General features: G+C 44.2%; 1 protein-coding gene across 7 annotated transcripts in view; it reads left to right on the top strand.

Moving 5' to 3' along the window:
* The first annotated feature begins 3,317 nt into the window (after window positions 1–3,317).
* The window catches only part of NIN (ninein), a 321,323-nt gene continuing 306,789 nt past the window's right edge, over window positions 3,318–17,851 (top strand). For all 7 annotated transcript variants that reach the window (XR_015299899.1, XR_015299898.1, XM_086937310.1 and 4 more), the window contains exon 1: window positions 3,318–3,577. The gene's annotated coding sequence lies outside the window, so the exon portion shown is untranslated. The remainder of the gene's footprint in view (window positions 3,578–17,851) is intronic.

Genomic DNA, 17,851 nt, shown 5'->3' with positions numbered 1-17,851 from the left:
CGCCCAGAGAAAGGCATTAATTTTTTATGCCAGTGTTTGAAACCATTGCCTGGGAAAGAGATGGAGAAAGCTCTTCAGGACATAAAGAAAATGCAGGACACACAACATTTTAAACAATGTTACACATCCCAGGGGGTTCAAGGGCAGTTGGCACAACCGTTGTAGGTAATGTCATTTAAAAGCAAGACCTTTTGGCATTGGCAATGCTTATAACACAATCTACTAGTCAGATGTATGTGAGCAACTTCTCTGTGTAAAGAAAGTGTCTACTCTATACAACAGCACATCATCTGACAAGGCAGCCTCTAAGCCCAAGGAGATCTATCGGATAGCAAAATCTCTCCTTCAACTACCCGAGACACCAAAGGAGCACAGCAACACCCAGGTCCATTGTGATGAGCTAGCGGACTTCTTCTACCGCAAAATAGAAATCATGAATTCCTCTTTCTCTCAAAATATCCCTCCGCCCAGCTGCCCTCTAGACCCAGATGCCGCGGCAGCATCACCCGTTTCCCTCACATATTTCCCGCCCTTATACCTCAGCCATTTAGAAAGTATCATGCAGCAGGTCAAATCAGGATCACCTACTGACCCGGCCCCTCCACGAGCTCTCACCCCGATCACCAGTCAGATCTCACCCACTATTCGGGACCTGCTTAACTCCTCTCTCCACGCTGGCATTGTCCCGCCTTTATGGAAGAGAGCAATGGTCAAGGCTCTATTAAAGAAACCTAGCCTTGATCAAAACAATCCCTCCAACTATAGACCTATCTCTCTGCTACCCTGGCTCAGCAAACTACTAGAGAAGTATGTCAACTCAGTCCTGACACACTTCCTGGAATCAAACGGCATACTTGATTCCTCACAGACGGGCTTTTGGCCCCTTCACGGAACCGAAACAGCCTTGGTCGCAGTGACGGAGGAGGCAAGAAGGATCTTAGACAGCGGTGGGTCATCGGCCATCGTTCTCCTCGACCTTAGTGCCGCCTTCGACACTGTAAACCACAACATTCTTCTTCACAGTCTCAGTAGGATAGGCATCTCGGGAACGGCATTCACCTGGCTAAGATCCTTTCTCACAGATCGATCTTTTCAGATATTTGAGAGAGATTTCACCTCCTCCAGCAAACCCCTGAACTGTGGGGTGCCCCAGGGCTCCTCCCTGAGCCCCACCCTTTTTAACATTTACCTTAGCCCTTTGGCTGATGTCGTCCGCCCCTTTGGAGTGAAAATTATCACCTATGCCGACGACACACAACTGGTGGTTGCCCTGGACCCCCCTCTCAATTCCCACCACAGCCTATACAAATGTTTGGAAGCAGTCGCCGCCTGGATGTCGGCCTCCTGCTTAAAACTAAACGGGGAGAAAACAGAGATTATGCTCCTGGGAAATACTATCACCAAATCTATCGACTCTATCTGGCCCCTTTGCCTAGGCTGTCCCCCCGAACTGAAAGAACAAATCAAAAGTCTCAGCATTTGGCTGGACAGAACACTCAATTTTAACTACCAGGCTACTAAGCTTTCTGCCACATGCTTCGGGCTCCTGAGGCTTCTTCGTAAGATCCTCCCCTTTCTCCCTTTCCACTCAAGACGGATCATGGTCCAAGGGCTGATTCTATCTCGCCTTGACTGCGGAAATGCCCTACACCTCGGGCCCCACAGTCCAAGCTCAATAGACTCCAAATTGTCCAAAACTGTGCCGCCAGGACCCTCCTCGATATCCCGCGACGAGTCTCAGTCAAAGCTCGACTGAAAGATCTCCACTGGCTTCCTGTGAAATCGAGGATTGAATTCAAGGCCATGTGTATTGCCCATCGTTCCTACTGGAGAACAGGCCCCGCTATCAACTGCCCCCTTGTAAATGCCTATCATCCCAATCATCACCTCAGATCCGGGACATCTTATCTCACCACAGTGCCCCGAATCAAGAGAGCTAGGTGTGGAGGCTGGTCGCTCTCCTACAACCTAGCCAAGATCTGGAACACTCTCCCCTCTCACTCAGATCAGAGCCTAAACTGCTTACTTTCCGAAGGCTCCTTAAAACCTGGCTTTTTAATAAATCATCTTAATAAATTCGTTTTAAATTCTAGCGTACTCCGTCTAGCCCAACCTCTGCAGCGCTGGGACGCCCCAGGGTAGCCATCGCGCTTTACAAATTATCTTTTCATTTCATTCAATTTCATTTCATTTCAGCTGCTGCATCATACCAACACTGAAACAAGCAATAGAAAAGCCAATAGGTCTGGCTTGCATGTTGAGTGTTGTCTAAAGTAATTTGAAAAAGCCTGCTGCAGTGAAAACACACATTTAAAAATTGCTTTCTACATACAATGCGTCAATGGAAACAAATGTAATGTCTGATGATTCAGTATGCTTTTGAGATATAAAATAGTCTACATGAACTGCAAAGCATTGAAATATTGAAAGGTAAGAATATAGAGATGTTATATACCTAATTCACCTATATGTAAGTTGCCATATTAGTATATATATATATATATATATATATATATATATATATATATATATATATATATATATATATATATATAATATATAAGTTGCCATATTAGTATATATATATATATATATATATATATATATATATATATATATATATATATATATATATATATATATATATATATATATAATCAATTTACATATATGTTGAATTAGGAATACAACATCTCTACATACTTACCTTTCAATATTTATTCAATATATGGTGCATAACGGTGTTAAGAATACTACATCTATACTTCCTCCATACATACTTACCTATATTATTTTGTCCTAAATATTCCGATACCATGATATCCCTAAACTCGGTATTCTGCAGTAAAATCTGGGAGGCGGACTGATACCACAAGAAGTGAGGGAGTGACACTGCTGTGGGCGGGGCCAAAGCCCAATTGATAAGAAAGGGTCAGCAGACCGACAGGTCTAACACGGGTGTTTACAAACACCATGACGGTGACATTGTTAAACAGAATCAGGTGTTCTCTTTGGCAGTATTATTATTGGATTCTACCTTGTGTTTCGACACGCATGACAGCCAGGTTAAAGGCACATTATACATGGTCCCTGGATGTCTTGACCTCCCCGTGACCCCCGGCCCCACGCGCAGCCTGTCACAGATGAACCCCTAGGCTTTTGTCTATCAATATTTTGCAGGCGGTGGAGGTGTTGCAGTGATGCTTTAGAAGCTGTTATATTGCCGCGTGAATGGTTGGTTGGGTGATTGATGATCGTGCTGCCTGTGTTCTTCGTTCTCTCCTCTGGGGGCAGTGGTGCTGCCTTCGTTCTTGCTCACTCTCTCTCCTCTGGGCCGAGGCCGCCGCCGCTGCTCCTCCGTGCAGTCTCCTCCTCCTAGGCTCGCAGACCGCACTCAGACCCGCAGAGGAGCGGCGGCCGTCTGTGGGAGCTCCGGCCAGCCCCACCCGCCTGCAGCAGACCGAGGGCGACCCGGGAGCCCATGCAACGCTGCCCGGGGAGGCCCGGGCGGCTCTGACCTCCTGCATCACCCCGGGCATGTGACGGGCGCTGCGGACACTCAGCCATAGGAAGGACGGTGGGTCTCTAACGGTCTGGGAGCGGCCGGGCTGCCCATTCATTCTGCAGGCGCGGCTCGCTCTCCGTGGGGTGGGGGGCCTCCCGCTGGAGCAGGGTCGGTGCCAGCTGGGTGGGCTCCGTGGGAAAACGCCGCATCTGTTCGGGGGTTTCACCCAGGAGGGAAAAATGCTCTTGAGCGCCCACTCCCAGCTGCTCGCCCCCCCCTCCCTGGGCCCCGCAACGGATCTTTTCAACGGTGAAATGCTTCATTTAAAAACGGATTCTGCTTTGGGGGTCACCTTATCTAATTTTTACATGGGAGACCCCTCCTACCACTTTAACATTCCACCTTCCTTTGCCCAAAGACATGTCGCCCATTAAGTTGTCTATTTAAATTAGATTTTATAGGTTCGAATCCTGGCTTCCAACTTGTCCAGACTGTTTGATTCCAAGCAAAACCCTGTATATCTGTTTCTTAGTTTTCGTATTGTTAGGAACAGCGTATACATTAAAAGCGATTCTGTCGCAGTTATACTCTAAGAAATATGTATACATCAATGTCTTTTTGATCCAGTTAGATTTTTTTGTCTTCGGGTTCTTTGTGCCGTTCTATAGTTTATCCTGCTAGTTGCACCGGTATTGGGAAAGCCCAGCCCTCGCGGCTTCAGCTGTGTTGATGCCCTTTAACCTGATGCTAAGAACACGCCTCAGTTGCTAGGGGAAGTGATGCTTGGCTTCAGGCTCACGGAGAGCTGCAAACACTTGCACAGCCGCGCAGGCTGCTTATGCAGTCTTATTTTATTTTTCACCCCCTGCCCTTCCTGTCTGTGTAACCACGAGCGACTGCGTCATAACGCGAGAGCCCACGCACCAATAGAGAAGTTATTGTCCAATGTTGTATATTATAGAATTTCCTGTGTGTCTATCTTCGGTTTCAAAATGCACAACATTTAATCAAACGAAGGAAAATGTTGCCCTTTCCCCCTTGAAGTGTGACCGACAGTGCATGCTTTGGAAAACCCCGCAAACCATAAGTGAATAATCGCACCTGTCGTGATGAATTTATAGCTCTTGTTTGAGGTTTAATTTGCAGTGATTGGGTAATTGTAACTTTACCGAAATGATTACTTTGCTTGGTTCCCTCTCAGTTGCCTGTACCAACGTTTCCGCAGGGAGTTATGCGTTTTTGTGAGCAAGGGGGTTGTGTTTGTGTTTTGTTCAAAATCGAGGCGTGTGAAGTCCTGCCAGGAAGCACGTGATTGCTGATGGACCTTTTAAATTATTCCTCGGAACAAAAGGGATTGAGGAAAGCATAATTATTGCACTTAGTGTGATGGCTTATTGTCAAATAAGCAACGCCTGTAGCATAATTATTGGATTTACAAAGAACGCAATTTGTTGTAATTTGTGGTAAATTGGCTTAGATTTGCATTGCAGAAATAAATATTTGAAATAAAAACAAGAAACTGTCAATGGGTGTTTTAAAGAATTCAGCATGGAATTATAACAATATTTATACATGTCTCATAAAGCTTCCTTGTGGGTTGCCAGGGCATGCAATCAGTTGCAAATCACTTTAGGAGTGGTGCAGGGCATTTGGTGGATTACAAAATAATTGGGCTTCTGAATCCACAATAAAAACGTCATCGGCTTTATAATCTTTTGCTGTGAAGGTTACTAAGCTTAGGTAATTTTGTAGCATGCTTGTATTATTATTTTTTAATTTATGCACCAGTTTTCTGTGGAATGCTTGCACTGTTCAATCATGTAGCTTCACATCAGAGATGTTTCTGTAGTGCGTGGAAATTCATAAGGTGCTTTTTTGGAAAAACGAGTGGATGAAGAAATCATGATGTCATGGGCAGAAGCCTGAGGCCAGGCAGTCCAGGACTATGAGCTCAGTTCTATTGTCTCCACATACACAAGGCTTTCGGCCTTGCCGCAGAAGTAGCAACAGTGCCGCATCAATCGTCCTCTATAGCTGATGGTTGACTTTATCATGTCAGTTACCTTTTGTAGGTTGCATTCGAGGTCCGGTGACCATCTTAAGGTTTGCACATTGTTGCTGCATTTTTTTTTTGTTCAGACTGCCAGCTGAGATTTGATTCACATGCACGCACTGGTCAATTGTGTCCCAGTTTCTAAGAACTTACCGCTGTAATTCAGCGTAGTGCCCTGCGAACCTATGGGCATTACAAGTTTGCACGTTTGAGTTAAGCAGACCACTGATCCATATCTCGCAGGATTTGTGGCTTTGTCTCCATTTCTTAAACAGTGGATATGCCCATGAGCTATAGGGGTACATAGTGCATCCTATAAGATTAAACATTGAATAACATGAACAATAGACCAATGCACATCTACAGGTTTCGATTTCTTTGGTAGTGTTTCGTGATCAATTAACCGTTGCAGAAGTCTATACTTCAGTTTCCCTAGTACCTTATTTTGATAGCTCGCTTTTTCCAAAAATGTCTTGTGTATCAGTGAGTGGGCCTTCATTGGATATGCTAAGAAAATTGATTCATAGTTAAAACATCTAACTATAGTTTTGCAGAGAGGATGTAAACGTTCCAGTTTTCTTTACATTGTTTTTCTTTAGATGCCGATTTCACGTGGGCCAATTACCTTTGTTCTGTTACCAGGCATACAAAGCACTTTTATCATGAGCGCCCATGCAGCATTCGCAAACTTTCCATTGATGTGATTTTTCGTCTTGCATCTGATTTTATCACAAAAGCTCTTTTTAGCCCTTACTGATGCGTTTTCAGAGATGTTAAAGCCAGCTGACTGACATTTAAGCTCAGATCTACACTTCAGAGAGATTCACCTCCAGTTGGAGTCATTCCTTTTATGATAAAACAGAACTGCAGGTCATAGGCAGTTGTCACAGGGGACATGTTTACGTTTTTCTGACTGACTGATGGAGCAGTTTTGTATCTATTTTGAGAGTATGTTGATGCTGGAGTGAGAGTGTGACCTGAAGCAGTTGGAAGACGAGACAAGTTCATCAAGTGAACATGTTCTTTAAGAGCTCTGTCTGCATTTTGAGGGCCCTTCTGTCCCTCTGACCTTTGTCAGCTGTGCCTTTCTCTGGTGCTGAAAATATTCACACCAGGGCAGGACACTCTTGAGGCAACAGCGAGCAGCCTGCAAGCTGCTGACCAGCTGGTCAGCTCATGCATCTGCAGAGTCCCCTGGTCAGGGTGGCCCAGGGTCGGTCTGGTCGTCTCCCTTTCGGTTGGCAATAGAGTTATTTTGCACTCATGCTAACTCGTTGTTCGTCTAGATAGAAGCATCCCTTTAATCGGTGCGGTTTTACTCGGTGGAAGGAATAGTGCAATAGAAGTTAAAAGCATTCATATTTTTTTTTTGACAGCCTGAAAATTAAACTTGAGCCTTGATCCATTGGAGACTTTAGAATGGAAGACAAACACCTCTTTATCCAGGACCTTAACCTGCTGAACAGCATGCTGGGAAACTGGAAACCAAATCGGAAACATTATTTGGTTAGGAAGCCCCTAGAACCCTCACTTTTCAATCTTTAAACCATGTCGAATGTCAGAAGTTGTGATTTTAATTATTGGTGGCAGTTTATGGGTACCAAAGACCTTTAACTTGAACATAAATCAGCGCATAACAGGTTCATGGGCGAAAGCACTTTGTGGGATCCGAGGCTGTGGATGAAGAGCAGTATTCTGGTTCAACATATGATGAGGTTGTGTCGTCCTACCTGCACTTGGAGTCTTTCGTAAATTAGAATGTTCAGCGGTCTAGACAGGTTTTCATGAGTCGCAGTATCTTTGTTATTTCTCAGTAGGTAAGTGATGCTATAACTAGTGCAGATAAATGCATGGAGGTTAAATAATGATTTTTAGGGCCTAGAAGATGTCTAATTGCGTCACAAGAGAGACCTATGAGCAGAGTAGTTAATAACTGTGCAAGAACTTGTATTTATTTTTGGGAAATGTGTTGTAAATTATTTACCCTTTTTTACTGTTTTGTAAATAATAAACTCAACTAATGCTAACTAGTTAACACCTTGAATCAGTGATACCTCATATTCCAATGACCACCTTCAGCAAAACTCCTCTTAGTCTCACTGATTAAAAGTTGAGTTTTGCTATCATTAGGTTTCACGTTGTCGCCAGCATGTAGAGCGTTAACCCGTTGATTGTCATAGTTTTGACTTTGTTGGAAGTTGTAGCCTCTGTCACCTCTCGTTTTATGTCTTCTGTGTTCCAGACTTATGAACCATGGTAACCTCTAATTACTATTATTTTGAGTTTCAGAGAAGAATTGTGCTGTGTACTAGTAGTTTTCATGAGGTTTTAGAGATATCTAAAGTCGTCGTCTCAAAGCCATTGGTTAATGTAATGCATCTACAACTACCCGAGACCCCTGCAGACTTCATATGGGTTCGACCATTAGGAATTTCCTTGTTGGAGTTTTAAAACCGTTTTATTTTTGTTTGACCCCATTTCTAAATGGTAATACTTAGTAATGCATACATCATGCTCAAACTACTTTTAGTTCCTATTGCAAAAGTACATGATTTTGTTCACAGGGAGTATTCTGTCTGGTATTTATGAATATTTCTGTGATGTTTCAGTTCTAACGTAACCATGCTAGTTAACATTGTCCCTCTTGTGCGCCTCATGATGGACAAATGTATAAAAGTATTCCAATTAAGCCCACAGTATATATCCTATCCTGCCCAATATCAAATGCATTTTTGCCATAGTAGTTTAAAACCTTGTAGGCATTCCCAAGACCGCTCCCTTCCATCAGACCTCTGCGTTCAGACACCGGCTGTCTGGAAGTAGGACCAGCTCTCATCTCTGTGGCTCTACCAAAATCATAGTTTGCACAGGTGTGGTGTTAGTACGATGGTCAACCTCCTGCCATAGAGAGGATGAATGGGTTTGGGATGGGGTAAAAGGATTGGCATGGAGATGGCCTGGGACCAGCATCCACTCCAAAATCCACCTTGGTTGTGACAATTTACATGCTAACCAATTTCAATGTTTTCCTTCTGAGGTGTTGGGGGAATAATCAACACCGTTCTAACGTTTGAGGTAAAATGATGATGATGATGAGCCAGATTTTTTATTTTGTAAGTAGTAAGAATTACATTTGATAAAAGTACTGAAAACAATAAGAACTAGTTCAGAACAAACAATTGGCCTGTTTTAAAGTGGTGCAAATTTTCAGGAAACCTGGCACCCATTGTAACCCAAATAAAAAATGTCAGAAAAATTAAACTGATATTGGAGATGCTTTTTAAAGAGCATACATTTTTGACCTGGGTCAACTCTTGCATTTGATTCAGCCTGAAAAACGCTTTTTTCCAGCTGATTGTGACAGCTTATCTACAGGAGTGCTTTGGTTGGGACTTTCTTTGGGAGGCTCAACAAGACTTTAAATGCTTCTCTGTAGTTGAAGCCTCCATTTTGTTTAATGAGATACTGAAGGTGGAGGCGTTTGGGTGTTGGTGAAATTCTACACACACAGTTTATCTCATGGTTATCTTCTGTGTGTGGAGCTTTGTTCTAAATTGTTTCAGGTTTGGGATTTTTCAGAGTTTCTCTGCTACGGAGAATTGAGTGAAGGTAGATGGTGGGAGTGTTTTTTGGTTGTGATCTAGCTGGATGCTGCCTGCAAACACTTCAATGGCAGATATGGGTTTTCCCTACAACCGTATGAAATTTTCGCACAGTTTTGGACTTGGATTTCAGGTCTAGCCTTGTTTTTAGTCATCTGCATTAGGCAAGACATGAGCCCAATTGTATACAGTTTAAAATATATATTGGATTCAAAGTAGAGGTTTGCCCGGCCACTTGAAGGTTCAAGGGATTCTTCTGGTGCATAAGAACGTTCAGTAGATTGCTTTGTCTTGTCGCATAATGGCAAAATAATGTTTTCAAAGATTACACATGTTGCGCTTGAAGAGAACTTCCAAAACAAGAAGAAACGCAGGAAAGAGTCACTCTTTCGGCAAATGGCCTCTATCTGTCCTCCACTAACCTACAGCCTGGCAAGTGAGGTGGGCTCTGCCGAGGAGAGTACCTGCACTACTCTTTAGGTATCATTGACGCAGCCATACTTAAAGCTTCTGTTGTTTCTAGATGTGTTGTCCACCTTGGTGTGTAGAAGGCCTTCCTTCTGAAACACTAGAGCAGAGACGTCACCTATTTTCTGTAGTATTTCAAAGGAACGTTCATATGAAGAAGTTTAATTTACTGGGGGACACCTCGTTATCATGTTCGTGAGTAAAGCATCTGACAGGAAATGTCACATGATTGGGGTATCCCTAAAAAAAAAAAAATCTTTCTTTCTCCTACTGATTCTTTTTCACATTTTTCGTCCGTTCCCCACTCTGCAGGGATGTGTTGTAAGAATTTGTAATTTTCGTGTAAAGTGTTACCATAGTATTTCCAAAGTAAGCAGCATTTCATATTGTAGAAAAATTACACATTAGTCTTTTAAATTAGAAAAAAAATGAAATTGGGACTAAGGCAGGCTTAGAGTAGACATCATTTTGGATGCAGATGCTAAATATGTACCTTTCATATCCCTTGACCCTACAGTCAACTATCGAAGTCTTTGTCGCGTTACATGAACTCATTTTTACAGTTTTCTTGGACTGGATTTGGCAACTTAAGTTTCAGTGTGTTTAACTCTTGATGATCTTTTTCGAAAACTTGGATAAAGGCCAATACATAGTTGGAGCCTTTAGATATGATAGTATCCTAACACTGATTCTTGCTAGTCCTGCTCCTCTCCTTCCACGTGAGCATTGCAGAAATTAGCCAACTTTCTTAAAAAAACGTCTTTGTTAAAGAGTTGGGAATGCCAAGCTTCCTTGTGCTCATGCTCTCTCCGGAGCCTGTGACCGTGTTTGGATACTAAGAGATCTACACTTTACTGCAAGTCCTTTCTGAACTCTGAACCTCAGGCCTTCAATTTGTATGACCGTGTCATCTTGGCCTGGAAAGCTAGGTCAGGTTTACACCCCGGTGTTGGCACTCTTGCTCCTCAAATTAATATATCCATTTCTTCTCTTGCAATTCTTCCTTAGAGTGCTGTGGCTAAGACTGAAATGGCTACATTGACCTACTTATGACGTCCTCTGGTAGTATCGCTTTTCTCAGACAGATCATTCTTTTGCCGTATAGCTACTCTGGAGATGTACGAGTAGCCCGTGGGTTAATCTCTTGCTATCTAGAACATTTTGTGGTAACCGAGAACTCATGTAAGTGATTAATATGAATGAGGTGTGATGACATAACCAATAGGGGGCGCCTGGACACTATAAATTAGTGGTAGATGGCAGGGCTTTAAGTGGGATGAAAAAACTGGGGGGGGTCCCTCAAAGGGGCGAGGCCGGTCTAATTAAGGGCATGGCTTAAAAACACATAAGCTAAACCTCCGTGCTTAGCATAGTGTGCCGCCTGACTGGTATTTTGCTGCTTCTGTCATTGCCTCCAGATATTTAATGCAGCAAGTAATATTGTATTTACAACAAGACAGGACTATTGGCTTTGCCAGTGGTTGTTAGGCGTATAAGATAAATAAGAAACCACTATGGCTTTGTTGGATAGAATATTGAAAATGCTTTAGTTCTGAAAAGATGAGAACGTCAAAACTAAAAAATGTTTTTTGAAGTTAACTCAAAGGATGCGATGCGTGGTACCGCTACAGAATTAAGATTTTTTTTTTCCCATGGTGAGGGCAAAAATCGAGAGCCCAATGGAGACCCATCTCAGCACCTGCTTTTTAGAACTGCCAGTGCTGAGCACCGACAGGACTCGGCACACTTAAAGCCCTGGTAGATGGAGACATGAACTTTCATGTTCCTCCATTGAGATTATCCCCTTTCAGATTTAGACCCCTTTAAGGGTGTATTTAAAAAATTTGAGAAGCATTCCCCAGGTGATCATGCTGGTGCTGAATGATCTACTCTTTGCCATGGACAAGTAAAGTAATATTGAAATTTAAATCAACAATGATTCCTTCTCGCTCTTCACACATGGGATGGAAACTTCCTGTTTTTATTTGCCACTGAATTCGACAATTCAGCATTTAGTTTAGTTGTTTTATCGTGGGGAAAAAGAACTACTTCAACAACTTCCAACCGCCTTTATGGAGCGTTTTTTTTCCTGTTGCATCGGTTTTGTTAAAAAAATCTATCTAATCTCTCTAAGCTACTACTTTCCTTTCATCATATAACTGAACACCTTAGCCTGCACATAAACCATATCCGTTTCAACATGGCTGCACCAGCGTCAAATCCCTGTCTCGTTCGAGGGGCTCCCTCCGCACTGACTGTCCTCGCGCTGCTCCTGAGCCCGGTGTTTATGCATGGGCCTGTGGTGGCCGTCGCCAGCTGCGCCTCTTAATCCGTGGTTTTAAGGACCCGGGCAGTCTCTTGACCTCGCGAGAGAAGGCCCACGTCCCCGCACCAGCTGCTCTCGGAGCACGGTTCAGCGGCGAAGCCTCGTCTCCATCTGTGTGCAGCGCACGGGAACAGATTGCCTTCAGCATAGAGAGGAAAAAACATGAACTTCAGCGAAGAATATTCCGCCGCCCTACTCGCTGCAGCTGCATAGTGTACTGCGGAAATAGTTTTACGCTCCCCAGGGAAATTGTTTATAAAGTCTAGTGGTGTTCCTGAAAATGCCTACCCTCTCCTCAATACACACAAGTTATTACAGAGGCGCAACCAGAGGCACATTTCGAGGGGGGGGGTTGCTAATAAAAATGTGTGGGGGGGAGGGGTGTAATTCTTCCAGCAATAGGCAAAGCGGAGATGCAGGGGCTCTAAGAAGGGGTGAAAAAAACAACGAAGCCTCGTTAACAGTAAATGGTCTTTTAAAGACCTGTGAAGTACTCGGGTCTGGCTGCATTAAGAGGACGCCAGACCAGCCAGCCCACAGCAGCTCAAAAACTGCGTTGCACGCCTGAGTTATTGTATACCCTCATGTGATTTATTCTAAAGATACAGGTACAAGAATTAGGATTATGGCAATTAATATTTGCTGTGGCAACACCCATTTCCTTTGAGCCTTACATAGCTTCAAAGTGGTCATGTTGGCATTTCAATGCATGCATCCTCCACACACTGGTGTTAACAATATAACTTTTTTCTTTTTTTATGTAGCGCGAACTTGATCCAAAGGTATCGGGTATCCGAGCGCTTTACATGAGCAAGTAGTTTTACAGAAGGGACACGTTCATTTTTGTTAGGCACTGGGAGTTTAGGTGATATTTGCCCAGAATCATAGGTGTTGAGCGTCGTTGCTGAGACTCAAACCTAGATCCCCAGATTTGAGGTTGACTGCCCTAGCCGTTAGGCCACATCCTCTCCCAAAACCCTTGTAGAATAAATTCTACTTTGGTCTTCCTAGTAAATTTACAGTCTCCCTTGGTTTGTTTACAGTCTCCCTTGGTTTGTTTAGTGTCAAGAGATTAAGACACCCTTCCTGTCCAATAAGAAACTAAATGAGCTACTCCACCAGCTTAGACCAGGGTTCTCCAATGTCTGTTCTGGAGGGCTTGACCCATGCCAGATTTAAGATAACTTTGTTTATCTAAATGGGTATATGCTAAAAATCTGGCATTGATCCGGCCCTCCAGGTACGACATTGGAGACCCCTGGCTTAAACTATGCCAGTCTGTTCCATGTCAAGGGAAATTGCTGCTGAACTCTTACTAGTTGTTTAGTCCAGTGAATAGTGCCCCGAAGGAGTTTGGTCGATGGACTGCACTGCATACATCTTTTCAGTCCATCCTATGAGTGGAGGGATAAGTATGATGGCATGCGACTCTTTGATTTTGGAATCCTGTTCGCCAGATCTGAGGCTCCTTGGACTAATGCATCCTCTGCTGAGACCAGTGTTTGACCCCCAAGGACACAAGTTTGTACCCAGGCAGCCTTTCATACAAGTTCAATACAATAAGTAGCGTTTACAATCGGTTAATAGTTCCAAGAGGCCACCACAGGAGTAAAGTGCTCTCTGCACCTATACTTGATATGTTCTTAAGGCGCTATACCAAATGCGAAGATCTGGTACTATGAAGATCTGTTCAGTAAGCATTTCTTGCTTTACTTACAGTGTGGCACATATAAAGCTGACTAACAAAATAGCTTTTGTTTATATTGTTTCATACCACACTTAAGACCATCTAAACTCTAAAAATAAGAGGTCACTGTTACCTAATTTTGCAATACTCAATTTTCTGACCTCTGAAGGAGACAGGGCTGAGAGAGCCTTGTACCATCAAACCTCATGACCTTCAGTCGAGTGTAGATTCCAGAGGAGGGTTAACTCACTTAGCCATCTTCTAGGCTAGGCTATAAAGTGGTTTGGTCGTGGAATACCAGTTGTTGGTGTTAGCTATACATTACACAGCAATTTCAACAGATGGCAAAACTAAAAGAGATCTGTAACTATTGAAAATCTGTAAATCAGAAATTTTATAGAGCGCTTCAGTGTAGCGGACAAGACCACCTTTGTAGTGGCAATTCCTTGGATTTTCACATTATTCTGAGCTCTTGCCCGGAGTGGTTAGTATGTTTCTTTTCAACTTTCGATGTAGCTTTTCCTTGAAAATGTATTTAAATGCCGCCCTTTTCTGCTTCCCCTTTCTACCGTAGGTATTTGCTACATATTGCAAATAGTTTTTGTCGGTCCTTCTCTCTCAATATTTACCATACCTTCTTTCTTGCTTTTCTTCTGTTATGTCTATTGTTTTTTTAAATATATAGTTACAGCATACCACCTCACAGCCACTTAGCTGCACAAAGCCAGCCATGTGTTGTACATTGATGGGGAAAGAATTCGCAGGGAGTGTGTGAGATCCCTAATGGACCTTTCGTGATCAAAAGACTACCTTTCTGACTGTGATAATACATCTTTGAAGGCCTCCCGGACATGGGCTGTTTTCTGACTCTTCCTGAAGGCAGATACATCAGTTAGTGCCCTAACCACTACACACTCTGAACTCCGTTTGAGATCAGAGTATGGCAGGTGTGGGCTTTAATGTTCAGTGAGCTCCCAAAGTTACTGCTCACTTGACCAGCATATGGTTTGTTCATAATGCTCAGGCTTTGGGAATTTGCATTTTGATCTCTGCTCAGCATGAATCGAATGCATTGTTTTTTGGGTTGGCGTTGCATGGTGCGATCGCTTTAGGTTACATTTTCAAACCTGATTTTGCATTCTCGAATGGTTCTGAATTTCCTGTCTTGTGGGTGCTTGCGAAGACCTTGGTTCCACTAACCTGTTAGGATAGCACGGAAAGCTTGTAACTTTCATTTTCTCGTTGCTTCAAAAAACATGGGAACGCTTTGTAAAATCAACACTTGAAAGTTCATGTTATCGACAACCACATGAATAAGAGGTTGAGGGCGGTGAAGGTGAGATGTAAGTCTAATATGAACCCCCTTTGTTTTTTCTGTAAATCAGTGTGGACCAGGACTCGCACCAGTCCATGTGCCAAGAGAAAGGTATTGTATCTCCGGCTCCATTTCTCAGAACTCTCATTTCCAATTCAGCTATAGTGTCAATCCAGGTGTATTTGTCACTTTTCCAGTTAAAGATGGACGCGAGTGCTGTCGGAAGGTGCCTCTTTTTGACATGGTCACCCCTGCCTTTTGCCCTGTATCTGATGCAATTTTAACAGAAGCGCACTGTGTTCCTGCTGTCCAGGGCCAGGCCTCTTTCCCTGAACTGTCTAGTTGTCCCTCCATTTGGCAAGGACTTAAGCACCCCCTGTAAGTCCCTAGTAAGTGGTACCCCAGGTACCTAGGGCAGGTAGTCTAAGGAGGGTCCCAATGGGCTGCAGCATTGTGCCACCTTAAGAGACCACTCGGCACCAGCATGCAAACTGCCATTGCAGGTTGCATGTGTTGGTGAAGACAAAAGGGAAAACACAACATGGCACACATCCCTTTGTGTCATGCCTGCAGACACTGCATGCAGTGTAGATAAGCCACCCCTACAGTAGGCCTTACAGCCCAAAGGCAGGGTGCATTATACTACACGTGTAGACCTATCTGCATGAGCAGTTATGCCTCTGTGATGTTTAAGTCAATTCTTAGATCTTACAAATGAACAGTGAAGCCATTTTAACCCCTTGGGCGCGGCTGCGATTCTGCGCCTGAGCGGCACATTCCGATCGCGGGTGCCGTCATCAGCACACGAGCACTGTGTGCCATGACTGCTCCCGGCCGTCATCAGCATGGAAGGGGTTAAGTACACGTGCTGGACACTGGTAAAAACGAGTTCCCCCAGGTACATGAGAACTTCACTGAAATCTATGGTGTTTGGTATCAAACGCCTTGTAATAGTAAACCCACACTGATTCCAGTGGTGGAATTAATAATACATGCACTCAGAGGGCACCTTAGAGGTGCCCCCTTAAAGCGTACTAGCCTCCAGTGTGCTGGCTGACTGGTGTCGACCAGCCTGACACTACAAACCGGTTCCTGACCCCATGGAGGTGAGAGCCTATGCTCTTTGAGAGCAGAAACAATGCCTACTGTGGCTATAGGTGTTGTCACCTCCTCCAAGCAAGGTGGCTAAGTAATCAGCATACCAAGGCAGGAAGCTTCAAAGGCCTCTGCTGCCTTTGATGTTTGACCATGGCTTCCCCAGACAGCGAAAACACCAACCCCCTGGTCTGGATCCATTTGGCACTATGTCAGGTAGGAAACTAGACATGCAGGGAGGCGTGGTGCACTACCAGGCCAGTCACATACCTAAGGTGAGAAGCCTGATGTGCTCCACTTTAGGAAAACTCCACCATCTTGGTGATGTCAGAATTAGGAGCTCTGGGACAGGGCTAAGCCCAATACCAACTGGAAGTGGTTATTTAGGGGTGTCTTGAACACAAGGGTAAGTAGCCCATTGGCTACCACCCAACACTCTCCTTAACACCCTACATCTAGTATATAATGGTGCCCTTAGCACCAGGGCAGCAGATTCTCCCAATCAAAGGAGGAGGACACCAAAGAGCTGAGATGCACCGACTGCCCTGATGCCAACCTTACTATTCGGCTTTCTGTCCCAGACAATTGCTCCAAAGTCGACTCTGCCTGCAGCTTCTCTGCATCCAAATGCCTGGGAGGATTGCCAGCACTTCAAGGAACAACCAGCATCTCCTGTGAGTAGCAGAGATACTACTCTGCGGGCACCCAAGAAGAACTGTGAGGACTCTGGACCGTGAAAACCTGATACTGGAAAGCACCACTGCACCTGTGTCCCCCCCCCCTTGCACCCCTCCCAGCCAGAGTCTTAGTGGACCAATGGTGCCATATAGGTCCTGAGACCCACCAGAGTCGAACCCCATCTTGGGTTTGCCCAGACGCCGCCTGCGGCCTCTTTGTTGAGGTCCCTTCAACCGGGAGTGTCTCCTGCAGCACGGACCCGACGCCTAAAGACATGACTAAACCCAAGCCCTACAGCCCGTGGAGAAGTGGACTGATGGTGTCACTACGTGCCTGAGCATCTCCAGGACTAAGCCTCTACATGGGTTCAAAGGAACTGGTCCCCAGTCCCAGCTTTCAGCTTCTTTTCCCCATGACCGTCTCCCATTGAAACTAACTGGGCACCCGACGCCGAATAGCACCTCTGCATCCAGACGCCCCGGAACCTACCGAGGTGATCTGTGGGTACTGCCATGGATCTTTCCCCATACTTATCTTAACTCCAGAAGATTGGTTCTGTAAGTCGCTGCTAATTACCCATATGCAGTATTTGTGTTTTTCCCATAGGATAACCTTACTGCATTAGAGGCAATAAAAGTGTATTTACCTGTTTCCTTCAAAACTGCTATTTTGAAAAGTCCTTATTCAATAACAAAGTTTTTGGTGTCAAAAATGATATGAAGATATGTGGTATTTTTCTCTGTGTGTGTGTCATTTCTTGACTGTATGTATGCAACAAATATCTAACACTCCCCCTTGATCAGCATTAGGCTGCTTGACCACACTACCTCAAAAAGAGCATCTTGGGGTTGTTAAAGGAAGCCCCTGTCCACTCACCGGGGATACCTGGGCTCTCTACACAATATACCTCCTTTTTGGTTTATCATATAAAGAGTCCGCTTCCTACAAGTGCCATCTGCTATCACTTGTCAATTAAATTTGTGTCAAAACATCTCCTTTACCAGGGAGAGTAATTGAACCCATCTAACAGCTTGGTGACCATTAGGAGCCAGGGAATGCTCCAATGTATACCTTCACTTGAGGACTAGGAAATGCCCAATAAAAATGTCAGACTTGCGATGG

Source organism: Lissotriton vulgaris, chromosome 9, assembly GCF_964263255.1.
Source record: "Lissotriton vulgaris chromosome 9, aLisVul1.2, whole genome shotgun sequence".
NCBI classification, from domain to species: domain Eukaryota; kingdom Metazoa; phylum Chordata; class Amphibia; order Caudata; family Salamandridae; genus Lissotriton; species Lissotriton vulgaris.
This window is presented reverse-complemented; position numbering and strand designations above follow the sequence as displayed.